The following is a 13040-nucleotide window of genomic DNA, read 5'->3' as shown; positions in this document are numbered from 1 at the left end:
GATAGACATGCTGGATTTCATATCACAAAATCAACATCTTATTATTATTATTATTATTATTGTATGACACAGCAAACAAGATAGACATGCTGGATTTCATATCACAAAATCAACATATTATTATTATTATTATTATTATTATTGTATGACACAGCAAACAAGATAGACATGCTGGATTTCATATCACAAAATCAACATATTATTATTATTATTATTATTATTATTATTATTATTATTATTATTGTATGACACAGCAAACAAGATAGACATGCTGGATTTCATATCACAAAATCAACATCTTATTATTATTATTATTATTATTGTATGACACAGCAAACAAGATAGACATGCTGGATTTCATATCACAAAATCAACATATTATTATTATTATTATTATTATTATTATTATTGTATGACACAGCAAACAAGATAGACATGCTGGATTTCATATCACAAAATCAACATATTATTATTATTATTATTATTATTATTATTATTATTATTGTATGACACAGCAAACAAGATAGACATGCTGGATTTCATATCACAAAATCAACATCTTATTATTATTATTATTATTATTATTATTATTATTATTATTATTATTATTATTACAGTAGAGTCTCACTAATCCAAGCCTCGCTTATCCAAGCCTCTGGATTATCCAAGCCATTATTGTAGTCAATGTTTTCAATATATTGTGATATTTTGGTGCTAAATTCGTAAATACAGTAATTACAACATAACATTACTGCGTATTGAACTACTTTTTCTGTCAAATTTGTTGTATAACATGATGTTTTGGTGCTTAATTTGTGAAATCATAACCTCATTTGATATTTAATAGGCTTTTCCTTAATGCCTCCTTATTATCCAAGATATTCGCTTATCCAACATTCTAGCCCATTTATGTTGGATAAGTGAGACTCTACTGTACAGGAAAATGATACATGTAGTAATAAATAGAGTAAAATAATAAATATAATAATGATAAGATTAAAATAGTAAATGTATTATTAATAATAATAAAAATAGAGCAAAATAAATGTAATAGTAGCACCAATAATAGAGAAAAATAATGAATGTAATAATACCAATAATAATAGAGAAAAATAATGAATGTAATAATACCAATAATAATAGAGAAAAATAATAAATGTAATAATACCAATAATAATAGAGAAAAATAATAAATGTAATAATACCAATAATAATAGAGAAAAATAATAAATGTAATAATACCAATAATAATAGAGAAAAATAATAAATATAATAATACCAATAATAATAGAGTAAAATAATAAATGTAATAATACCAATAATAATAGAGAAAAATAATAAATGTAATAGTAGCAACAATAATAGAGAAAAATGATAAATGTAATAATACCAATAATAATAGAGGAAAATAATAAATGTAATAGTAGCAACAATAATAGAGAAAAATAATAAATGTAATAGTAGCAACAATAATAGAGAAAAATAATAAATGTAATAGTAGCAACAATAATAGAGAAAAATAATAAATGTAATAATACCAATAATAATAGAGGAAAATAATAAATGTAATAATACCAATAATAATAGAGAAAAATAATAAGTGTACCATATATTCTCAAGTATAAGCTGACCCAAATATAAGCCAACCAAGACCCTCACCCAAGTATAAGCCGAGGGGGGCTTAAGAAAAAGGCTGAAAAACTAGGCTTATACTCGAATATATACAGTAGGTGCAAGCTAAGGTTTCCTCTGGTTCTGGGTCCAAGTTAGGGTTGCAAAGGCACCATTAAATGTTGCACAAGAAGATGACAAAAGTTGGGTCCCAAGGACTGAAAGAGGACAAAAACTCCCGATCAGAACGAGCTTGTTGGAGACAAACGGCTCAGTGTTGTGCTTCCTTCCAGGACCCAGAAGGTCTCCAAAGTTCAGGGTTCGAGGTCCCTCTGGACCCCGCTGCCCCCTCCCCAGACAAATGCTGGCTTTGATGACAAGCAAAAGCCGCTCCTTGCAGTGCGGCTCACACAGGACAATGAACAACCGCTGCCTTTCAGCTCCGTCTGTCTGTCGCTGGGGTTGCCCTTTTCCTTTTCACCCCAACATCCTGCAAGGCTTGGAGATGAAACGGGCAATCCGTCTGCACAGCGTCCTCAACACTGGGGTGCCTGTCTCCAGGGAAAGTTGGCCGGCGGTGCAGCACGCGGCCACAAAAGGCGCATGAACGAGGAGGCCTGCAAAAGCGAGCGGGCACCCTTTGGGATGTTCTTCTCGCCTTGGGAGTTTGGCCTTGGGATCTTCTCCATAGAGGAAAATGAGTTTGGAGGCTTTCCTCCTTTGCTCGGCATTGAAGAAAAAAAAGAGGAGTGGTCTTATATGCCAGGGAAAATTTGGAGGCAAAACTGGCATTTAAAGACCAGGAAGGGAGGACAGTAGGTATAAAAATAAGAATTAACAACGAAGAAACATTAATCTGTAATATTTATGCCCCGACTGGAACCAAATCCACATTCATAAGACAACTAAAGAAGAAGATACAGAAGTGATTCCCAAAGTGGGAGCTACCGCCCCCTGGTGGGCGCTGCAGTGATGGCACCTATGAGGACACGGGGGCGGGGCCAGGGGAGGGGCGGGGCCTCTTCCCAAGTGCCGGAGACAGGGTTGAGCACCTGCGACGCCTGTTATGACACAGGGGGTGGAGCTAGAAGAGTGGGCGTGGCTTCTTCCCAAGAGCCTGAGATAGGGCTGAGCCTCTATACTTCTCCTGAGGTGCTTGTTAGGACACAGAGGGCGGAGCTAGGGAAGGGGGTGGGGCCTCCTTCCAAGAGCCCGAGACAGGGCTGAGCCTCTATACCTCTCCTGAGAGGCCTTTTAGGACTAAAAGGTGGGGCTAGGGGAGGGGGCGGGGCCTCTTCCCAAGAGCATGCGATAGGGCTGAGCCTCTATACTTCTCCTGAGAGGCCTTTTTGGACTAAAGGGCGGGGCTAGGGGAGGGGGCGGGGCCTCTTCCTAAGAGCGCAAGACAGGGCTGAGCCTCTATATCTCTCCTGAGAGGCCTTTTAGGACTAAAGGGCGGGGCTAGGGGTGGGGGCGGGGCCTCTTCCCAAGAGCATGAGATAGGGCTGAGCCTCTATACTTCTCCTGAAGCGCTTGTTAGAACACGGGGGCGGGGTATAGAGGTTCAGCCTCGTCAGGAACTTGGGAAGAGGCCCCGCCCCCTGCTCTAGCCCCGCCCCCTGTGTCCTGGGAGGCGCTGCAGGACAGGGATAGAAGCTCAGCCCTGCCTCAGAGCTCGTAACTCCACCCATCCCAGTCTTGGCCCCACCCACTTCCCCCTCCCAGCCCTGCATCTTGGACTAGGGGAGAGGCTCAGCCCCGCCCTCTTGAGCAGGAGCCACGCCCACCCCTCTAAGCCACGCCCACTTTCCGGGGGCACTGAGTAATATTTTTTCTGGAAAGGGGGCAGCAGGCCAAATAAATTAGGGAACCACTGAGATACAGGAACAGGAATACGATAACTTAATAATTTTAGGATATTTTAATGGGGTGGTGGAGTGCGAGCTAGACAAAACTTAAAGCTAAGCTGGAGGAGGTGAGTCGAGAGAAGGGAAACTCCCAAATAATTTCCTGCTATTAAAAGAGGACTTTTCTTTACAAGACATTTAGAGAAAAAGGAATAGACCCGTAAGAGACTACACCTTCTACTCGGACCGCCACCACTCATGGACCCAGATCAATATGATCTGGGACTCAAATTCAGTATCAGTAAAAAGAAAGCTGTTAGCTCCAGCTTCTGCCAACCAAGCAGTTCGAAAACATGCCAATGTGAGTAGATCAATAGGTACCGCTCTGGCGGGAAGGTAACGGTGCTCCAGGCAGTCATGCCAGTGGCCACATGACCTTGGAGGTGTCTACGGACAACGCCGGCTCTTGGGCTTAGAAATGGAGATCAGCACCAACCCCCAGAGTCAGACATGACGGGACTTAACGTCAGGGGAAACCTTTACTTCAGGGGTCCCCAAACTTTTTAAACTGGGGGCCAGTTCACGATCCTTCGGACCATTGGAGGGCCAGACTATAGTTGTCCACCAAGCAATAATAATAATAATAATAATAATAATAATAATAATAATAATAATAATAAATAAATAGGGTTGGAAGAGACCCTTTGGGCCATTGAATCCAATCCCCTTCTGTCTTTGGGCACCAAAAGCACAAGCAAAGCACCCCTGACAAATGACCTCCCAGCCTCAATGTTAATAATAATAATCATCATCATCATCATCATCTATATATATATATAAAGGAGTAATGGTGTCCGTTCCTCCCACTAAACAACAAAAGTACAAGTCCCAGAACCTAGAAATTTGGCAACACAACTCACCATCCTTGCCCCTAGGTTCCGACAACAAAAAGAAAAGAAAAATAAAGTTCTAATTAGAAGGAGAGAAATAATTGTTTTTATCCAATTGCTGCCAGTCAGAAGGCTAAGCTCTGCCCACTTGATCTAGCAACCCACTCAGCCCAGTGTTAATAAAAGAATAAAAAATAAAATAAATACAAATAAGACAATAAAAAATAATAATTATTTTTTTTCGTGTCAGGAGCAACCGAAGTTGCTTCTGGAGTGAGAGAATTGGCCGTCTGCAAGGATGTTGCCCAGGGGACGCCCGGATGTTTTTGATGTTTTACCATCCTTGTGGGAGGCTTCTCTCATGCCCCCGCATGGAGCTGGAGCTGACAGAGGGAGCTCATCCACACTCTCCCCAGGTGGGATTCGAACCTGGCAACTTTCAGGTCAGCAACCCAACCTTCCAGTCACTTAGTCCACTACGCCATCTGGGGGCTCCAATAAAAATAATAATAATAATAATAATAATAAACACTAAAAAAAATAATACAATAAAATACTATAATAACAAAATAACTAAAAATAATACAACAAAATAATAAAATATAATGAATAAAAAGATAGGTTACAATAAAATTAATTAAACATACAAATAATGTCAAATAAAAATTCCACAACAATTTTTAACCAATACCACCACCACTTTGCCACAGCAACGCGTGGCCAGGCACAGCTAGTAATAATAATATAATAGTTGGAAGAGAAGAAGAGAACCCTTGGGTCATTTAGCCTAACCCTCTTCTGCCCTTGTGCCATGGGGGCCGGATAATTTTTTTTTTTGTCTATTGTTGTGTTTTATATTGCTATTGTTTTTATTCGGGCTTGGTCCCATGTAAGCCGCCCTGAGTCCCCTTTGGGGAGATAGAGGCGGGGTATAAAAATAAAGTTATTATTATTATTATTATTATTATTATTATTATTATTATTATTATATAAATGGCTTTGATGGGCCGCATGTGGCCCCCGGGCCTTAGTTTGGGGACCCCTGCTTTAAAAAGGATTAAAGTACAAATGTTGCCAAGGATTAGCTCGGACCACTGTCTGCTAAAAGTGGAAATAATACCCTGTTTCCCCTAAAATAAGACACCCCCAGAAAATAAGACCTAGTAGAGGTTTTGCTGAATTGCTAAATATAAGGCCTCCCCTGAAAGTAAGACCTAGCAAAGTTTGTGTTTGGAAGCATGCCCGCTGAACAGAACACCAGAGTATGTGGGATTGGTAAATGTACGTACCATAGAGTGTTGTACATGGAAATATTGGTAGTAACAAGAAATTCTTGAAAGGATTCACAGTTAGTCTGGTTATGCTGGTTTATGATAACTATTGTACAGTACATAATAATAATAATAATAATAATAATAATAATAATAATAATAATAATAATAATAATAATGTCCTGGCAGCAAAGTGAAGAACCTGCTTTGATTGAAGTCAAAAATCAGAAACTCCTCAAAACACAGCAGACAAAAAACCAGTACAAGAAAACCGCACTACAAACTAGAGCTGACAGCTGGCACAACAAAACACTGCATGGAAAGTTCCTTGACAAAATTGAAGGAAAAGCTGATAAGGAGAAGACCTGGCTCTGGCTCACGAATGGGACCCTGAAGAAGGAGACAGAAGGCCTGATCCTTGCAGCCCAGGAGCAAGACATCAGGACAAAGGCCATTCAGGCCAAGATCAAAAAATCAGCTGATGACCCAAAATGCAGACTGTGCAAGGAAACCGACGAAACCATTGATCATATCCTCAGCTGCTGTAAGAAAATCGCACAGACAGACTACAAACAGAGGCACAACTATGTGGCCCAAATGATTCATTGGAACTTATGCCTCAAGTACCACCTCCCAGCAGTAAAGAACTGGTGGGATCACAAACCTGCAAAAGTATTGGAAAATGAACACGCAAAGATACTGTGGGACTTCCGAATCCAGACTGACAAAGTTCTGGAACACAACACACCAGACATCACAGTTGTGGAAAAGAACAAGGTTTGGATCATTGATGTTGCCATCCCAGGTGACAGTCGCATTGACGAAAAACAACAGGAAAAACTCAGCCGCTATCAGGACCTCAAGATTGAACTTCAAAGACTCTGGCAGAAACCAGTGCAGGTGGTCCCGGTGGTGATGGGCACACTGGGTGCCGTGCCAAAATATCTCAGCCGGCATTTGGAAACAATAGACATTGACAAAATTACGATCTGCCAACTGCAAAAGGCCACCTTACTGGGATCTGCACGCATCATCCGAAAATACATCACACAGTCCTAGACACTTGGGAAGTGTTCGACTTGTGGTTTTGTGATATGAAATCTAGCATATCTATCTTGTTTGCCGTGACATAAAATAATAATAATAATAATAATAATAATAATAATAATACATCACACAGTCCTAGACACTTGGAAGTGTTCGACTTGTGGTTTTGTGATATGAAATCTAGCATATCTATCTTGTTTGCCGTGACATAAAATAATAATAATAATAATAATAATAATAATACATCACACAGTCCTAGACACTTGGAAGTGTTCGACTTGTGATTTTGTGAAACGAAATCCAGCATGTCTATCTTGTTTGCTGTGTCATACAACGTCGTTGTGTCAATAATAATAATAATAATAATAATAATGCTTTATTTATACCCCGCCACCATTTCCCCATGGGGACTCCGGGTGGCTCACAATGTTACAAAAGTAACAGCGCAAATACAATAACAATATACACAGTTTAAAACACAAGAAGATGATAAAACAGAAGTTAAAACAAAGGTTTATACAACAGTAATAATATCAAACAACCACCAATGCAATTCAATGCAATAAATGTTCATTTTTTTTGTTCAACAATAAATGTGAATTCTTCTTCATGGAAAAATAAGACATCCCCTGAAAATAAGACCTAGCGCAGGGGTCCTCAAACTTTTTGAGCCGAGGGCCGGTCCACAATCCTTCAGACTGTTGAGGGGCCGGATTATCATTTGAAAAAAAACAAAAACAAATTCCGATGTACACTGCATATGTCTTATTCGTAGTGCAAAAACAACAACAACAATAACAACAGCAAGAACAATGAAAGAACAATACAATATTTAAAAATAAAAACAATTTTAACCAACATACATTTATCAGGATTTCAATGGGAAGTGTGGTCCTGCTTCTGGCCAATGAGATAGTCAGGTTAATTAGGGTTGTTGTTGTTGTTGTTGTTGTTGTTGTTGTTGTTGTTGTGCGCCTTCAAGTCATTTCAGACTTTGGGTGAGCCTAAGTCTAAAATTTATTTATTATTTATTTACTGCATTTATTTACTACATTTGTATCACACCCTTCTCACCCCAAAGGGGACTCAGAGTGGCTTCCAAATTATATGTACATAGAATATATTATATTATTAGCATAGCACAATATTAGCATTATATATTACTATATTGAACTATACCACTATACTGTAATATTATTAGTTATATTATATGTTATATAGAATATATAATTAATATTATTATATGGTATTATTATTAGTGTTATATTGTATTACATTATAATATTATTATCAATATTATATGTATATACAATATATTATATTATAAAACTGAGGGCGGGGGCCAGGTCAATGACCTCGGAGGGCCGCATCCGGCCCCCGGGCCTTGGTTTGGGGACCCCTGACCTAGAGCATCTCTGGGAGCAAAAATTAATATAAGACATTGTCTTATTTTCGGGGAAACACGGTAGAAGGCCAGAGGCTGAGGAGATGGAAATTAAATGAGAGTTTACTCAAAACAGAAACAGAGAAAAAAAAAAATAATAAGAAGCTACTGAAAGAATACTTTGAGTTAAGTAACAATAAAGAAACAAAATTGGAAACAATGTGTTGTCGAAGGCTTTCATGGCCAGGATCACAGGGTTGTTGTGTGTCTTTCGGGCTGTGTGGCCATGTTCCAGAAGCATGCCACAGATGTGGGCGAAACGTCAGGAGAGAATGCTTCTGGAACATGGCCAGACAGCCCGGAAAAAACATACAACAACTCTCTGTCTATTGCTACAGTCTTCTAAAAGTATACTGTTTCTACCTCACAACCTCTGAGGATGCCTGCCACAGATGTGGGCGAAACGTCAGGAGAGAATGCTTCTGGAACATGGCCAGACAGCCCGGAAAACACATACAACAACTCTCTGTCTATTGCTACAGTCTTCTAAAAGTATACTGTTTCTACCTCACAACCTCTGAGGATGCCTGCCACAGATGTGGGCGAAACGTCAGGAGAGAATGCTTCTGGAACATGGCCAGACAGCCCGGAAAACACATACAACAACTCTCTGTCTATTGCTACAGTCTTCTAAAAGTATACTGTTTCTACCTCACAACCTCTGAGGATGCCTGCCATAGATGTGGGCGAAACGTCAGGAGAGAATGCTTCTGGAACATGGCCACACAGCCCGAAAGACACACAACAAAATTGGAAACAATTCGGGGTGCCAGTAAGGCTGTAATGAGGGGGTATTTTATTCAGCAAGGTGCAATCAAAAACAGAATTCGATATGAGTACCAAACAAAGCTTATTGACCAGATCCAACATCCATCAACAAGCCAAGCTCTGCTCCTCCTCCTCCGGCTTCAACTTCAACGGCCAAAGACTCTCCCAGGCCTGGCCAGGAAGGAAAACAAACCTTTAAAGGCGTTTTTTCTGCTTTGGAGAGCTCTCTCTGCTTCATCTCAGCAGGAAGGGATGGAGGGAGTGAAAGAAGGAAGGAAGGAAGGAAAAGAAAAGAAAAGAAGAAGCAGACCTTGCTTTCTTCCCACCCTCCTCCCTGCTTCCTTCTTTCTGTCTCCAGCCTCCGAAAACAGAAACTTTCCCAGGAAATTTCTTCCCCACTGACACTGGTTTGCAAAACAAGCTGTGGAAAAGGAGCAGGGAAGGGCAGCAGGACTGTCCGGATGGCTCCAAAAAGGCCCCAGAGGAAGCTAAGCAGGGTGAGCCTTGGTTAGGATTTGGAGGGGAGGCTGTCCAGGAAACTCTTATTATTCCACAGAAAGGAATATTCCACGAAACGCACGAGGGGGAAAAAAAAAGTCAGCAAGCATCTCGAAAAGTCGCACGCCTTCCAACAAAGGATTCCCCCTGGCAGGAAGCAGCCAGGCTTTGAATCTGCAAGGCCATTCAATGCTAATCACAACATTCACACTTGCCTCAGACAAAAGTTCTGTCTTCCACCCTGGACTAAACCCCACTTGCCTAGTTTCCAACAGACCTCACAACCTCTGAGGATGCCTGCCAATCATACAATTCCATACATAGTGCTGAGGCTGGATTGACACTGCTGTAGAAAATCCAAGTTTTAGAAATGTTTTATTTGATATGTTAATTGAGTTTTCTATTGGGATATGATGTTTTAATTGATTATGTATTGTTGTCTGATGCATTTTATAAATTTTGTTTGTTGTACACCGCTTTGAATTCCACCCAGACATAAATAATAATAATAATAATAATAATAATAATAATATTTATTTATTTTATTTGTATACCGCTCTTCTCCCCAGGGGAGAATAGTAATTAATATTAATATTATTAATATAATATTGATATTAACAGGTAACGGTAAAGGTTTTCCCCTGACGTTAAGTCCAGTCGTGTCTGACTCTGGGGGTTGGTGCTCATCTCCATTTATAAGCCCAAGAGCTGGCGTTGTCCATAGACACCTCCAAGGTCATGTGGCCGGCATGACTGCATGAAGCGCAGTTAGGGTTAATTAATATTAATTTATTATTAATATTATTATTAATAATATTAATTATTATTACTATTAATAATAATAATATATTGCTATTATTAATATTATTAATTAATAATAATATATTATTTATTATTATTATTGGGTTGTTGTATGTCTTTCGGGCTGTGTGGCCATGTTCCAGAAGCATTCTCTCCTGATGTTTCACCCACATCTATGGCAGGCATCCTCAGAGGCTGTGAGGCATGGATTATTATTAATAATAATAGGTAACGGTAAAGGTTTTCCCTTGACATTAAGTCCAGTCGTGCCTGACTCTGGGGGTTGGTGCTAATCTCCATTTCTAAGCTGAAGAGCCCGCGTTGTCCATAGACACCTGCAAGGTCATGTGGCTGGCATGACTGCATGGAGTGCCGTTACCTTCCTGCCGGAGCGGTACCTATTGATCTACTCACATTTGCATGTTTTCGAACTGCTAGGTTGGTAGAAGCTGGGGCTAACAGTGGGAGCTCACTCCGCTACCGGGATTTGAAGTTCGGTCTGAAGTTCAGCAGCTCAGCGCTTTAACGCACTTTGCCACCGGGGCTCCTATATATTATTATTATTAATAATAATAATAATTCCTGCTTCTTAGCGGGGGGTTGGACTGGATGGCCCATGAGGTCTCTTCCAACTCTACTATTCTATGATTCTATTCCATGATTTTAATACAGTAGAGTCTCACTTATCCAAGCTAAACGGGCCAGCAGAACGTTGGATAAACGAATATGTTGGATAATAAGGAGAGATGAAGGAGAAGCCTGTTAGACGTCAAATTAGGTTATGATTTTACACATTAAGTACCAAAACATCATGTTATACAGCAAATTGTAGTAATTACTGTATTTACGAATTTGGCAGCAAAATATCACAATGCATTGAAAACATTGACTACAAAAATGCGTTGGATAATCCTGAACGTTGGATAAGTGAGACTCTACTGTAGTTCAATACGCAGTAATGCTATGTAGTCATTACTGTATTTACGAATTTAGCACCAAAATATCACGATGTATTGAAAACATTGACTACAAAAATGGGTTGGATAATCCAGAACGTTGGATAAGTGAGACTCTACTGTAATAATAAATGTGTTCTCGAAGGCTTTCATGGCCGGAATCACTGGGTTGTTGTGCATTTCCCGGGCTGCCTGGCCATGTTCCAGAAGCATTCTCTCCTGACGTTTCTCCCACATTTATGGCAGGCACCCTCAGAGGTTGGGAGGCTATCTGGATTATTTGGACGTGTAGACCCAGCCTGAGCCATGGCAAATTAAAGGGATGGATTCTCAAGCTTAACTTTTGAAAGATGGAAAGACACACACTCACACAGCATTCCCCATCCCTTGAAGTTCCCAAAAGTTTTTTCTTTCTTTCTCCATACCTCACAACCTCTGAGGATGCCTGCCACAGATGTGGGTGAAACGTCAGGAGAGAATGCTTCTGGAACATGGCCAGACAGCCCGGAAAACACATACAACAACTCTCTGTCATTTGCTACAGTCTTCTAAAAGTATACTGTTTCTACCTCACAACCTCTGAGGATGCCTGCCACAGATGTGGGCGAAACGTCAGGAGAGAATGCTTCTGGAACATGGCCAGACAGCCCGGAAAACACATACAACAACTCTCTGTCATTTGCTACAGTCTTCTAAAAGTATACTGTTTCTACCTCACAACCTCTGAGGATGCCTGCCACAGATGTGGGCGAAACGTCAGGAGAGAATGCTTCTGGAACATGGCCAGACAGCCCGGAAAACACATACAACAACTCTCTGTCATTTGCTACAGTCTTCTAAAAGTATACTGTTTCTACCTCACAACCTCAGAGGATGCCTGCCACAGATGTGGGCGAAACGTCAGGAGAGAATGCTTCTGGAACATGGCCAGACAGCCCGGAAAACACATACAACAACTCTCTGTCTATTGCTACAGTCTTCTAAAAGTATACTGTTTCTACCTCACAACCTCAGAGGATGCCTGCCACAGATGTGGGCAAAACGTCAGGAGAGAATGCTTCTGGAACATGGCCAGACAGCCCGGAAAACACATACAACGACTCTCTGTCTATTGCTACAGTCTTCTAAAAGTATACTGTTTCTACCTCACAACCTCAGAGGATGCCTGCCACAGATGTGGGCGAAACGTCAGGAGAGAATGCTTCTGGAACATGGCCAGACAGCCCGGAAAACACATACAACAACTCTCTGTCTATTGCTACAGTCTTCTAAAAGTATACTGTTTCTACCTCACAACCTCTGAGGATGCCTGCCACAGATGTGGGCGAAACGTCAGGAGAGAATGCTTCTGGAACATGGCCAGACAGCCCGGAAAACACATACAACAACTCTCTGTCATTTGCTACAGTCTTCTAAAAGTATACTGTTTCTACCTCACAACCTCTGAGGATGCCTGCCACAGATGTGGGCGAAACGTCAGGAGAGAATGCTTCTGGAACATGGCCAGACAGTCCGGAAAAAACATACAACAACTCTCTGTCTATTGCTACAGTCTTCTAAAAGTATACTGTTTCTACCTCACAACCTCTGAGGATGCCTGCCACAGATGTGGGCGAAACGTCAGGAGAGAATGCTTCTGGAACATGGGCAGACAGCCCGGAAAAAACATACAACAACTCTCTGTCTATTGCTACAGTCTTCTAAAAGTATACTGTTTCTACCTCACAACCTCTGAGGAGGCCTGCCACAGATGTGGGCGAAACGTCAGGAGAGAATGCTTCTGGAACATGGCCAGACAGCCCGGAAAACACATACAACAACTCTCTGTCTATTGCTACAGTCTTCTAAAAGTATACTGTTTCTACCTCACAACCTCTGAGGATGCCTGCCACAGATGTGGGCGAAAC

At 40.7% G+C, this 13040-nt stretch overlaps 1 protein-coding gene across 1 annotated transcript in view; it reads right to left on the bottom strand.

Moving 5' to 3' along the window:
* The window catches only part of plekho2 (pleckstrin homology domain containing O2), a 61296-nt gene that overhangs the window by 46986 nt on the left and 1270 nt on the right, over window positions 1-13040 (bottom strand). The gene's annotated exons all lie outside the window — the stretch shown is intronic.

Source organism: Anolis carolinensis, unplaced genomic scaffold (assembly GCF_035594765.1).
Source record: "Anolis carolinensis isolate JA03-04 unplaced genomic scaffold, rAnoCar3.1.pri scaffold_11, whole genome shotgun sequence".
Lineage (NCBI taxonomy): Eukaryota > Metazoa > Chordata > Lepidosauria > Squamata > Dactyloidae > Anolis > Anolis carolinensis.
Note: the sequence above shows the minus strand (reverse complement) of the source record. Positions and strands in the feature narration are given on the sequence as shown.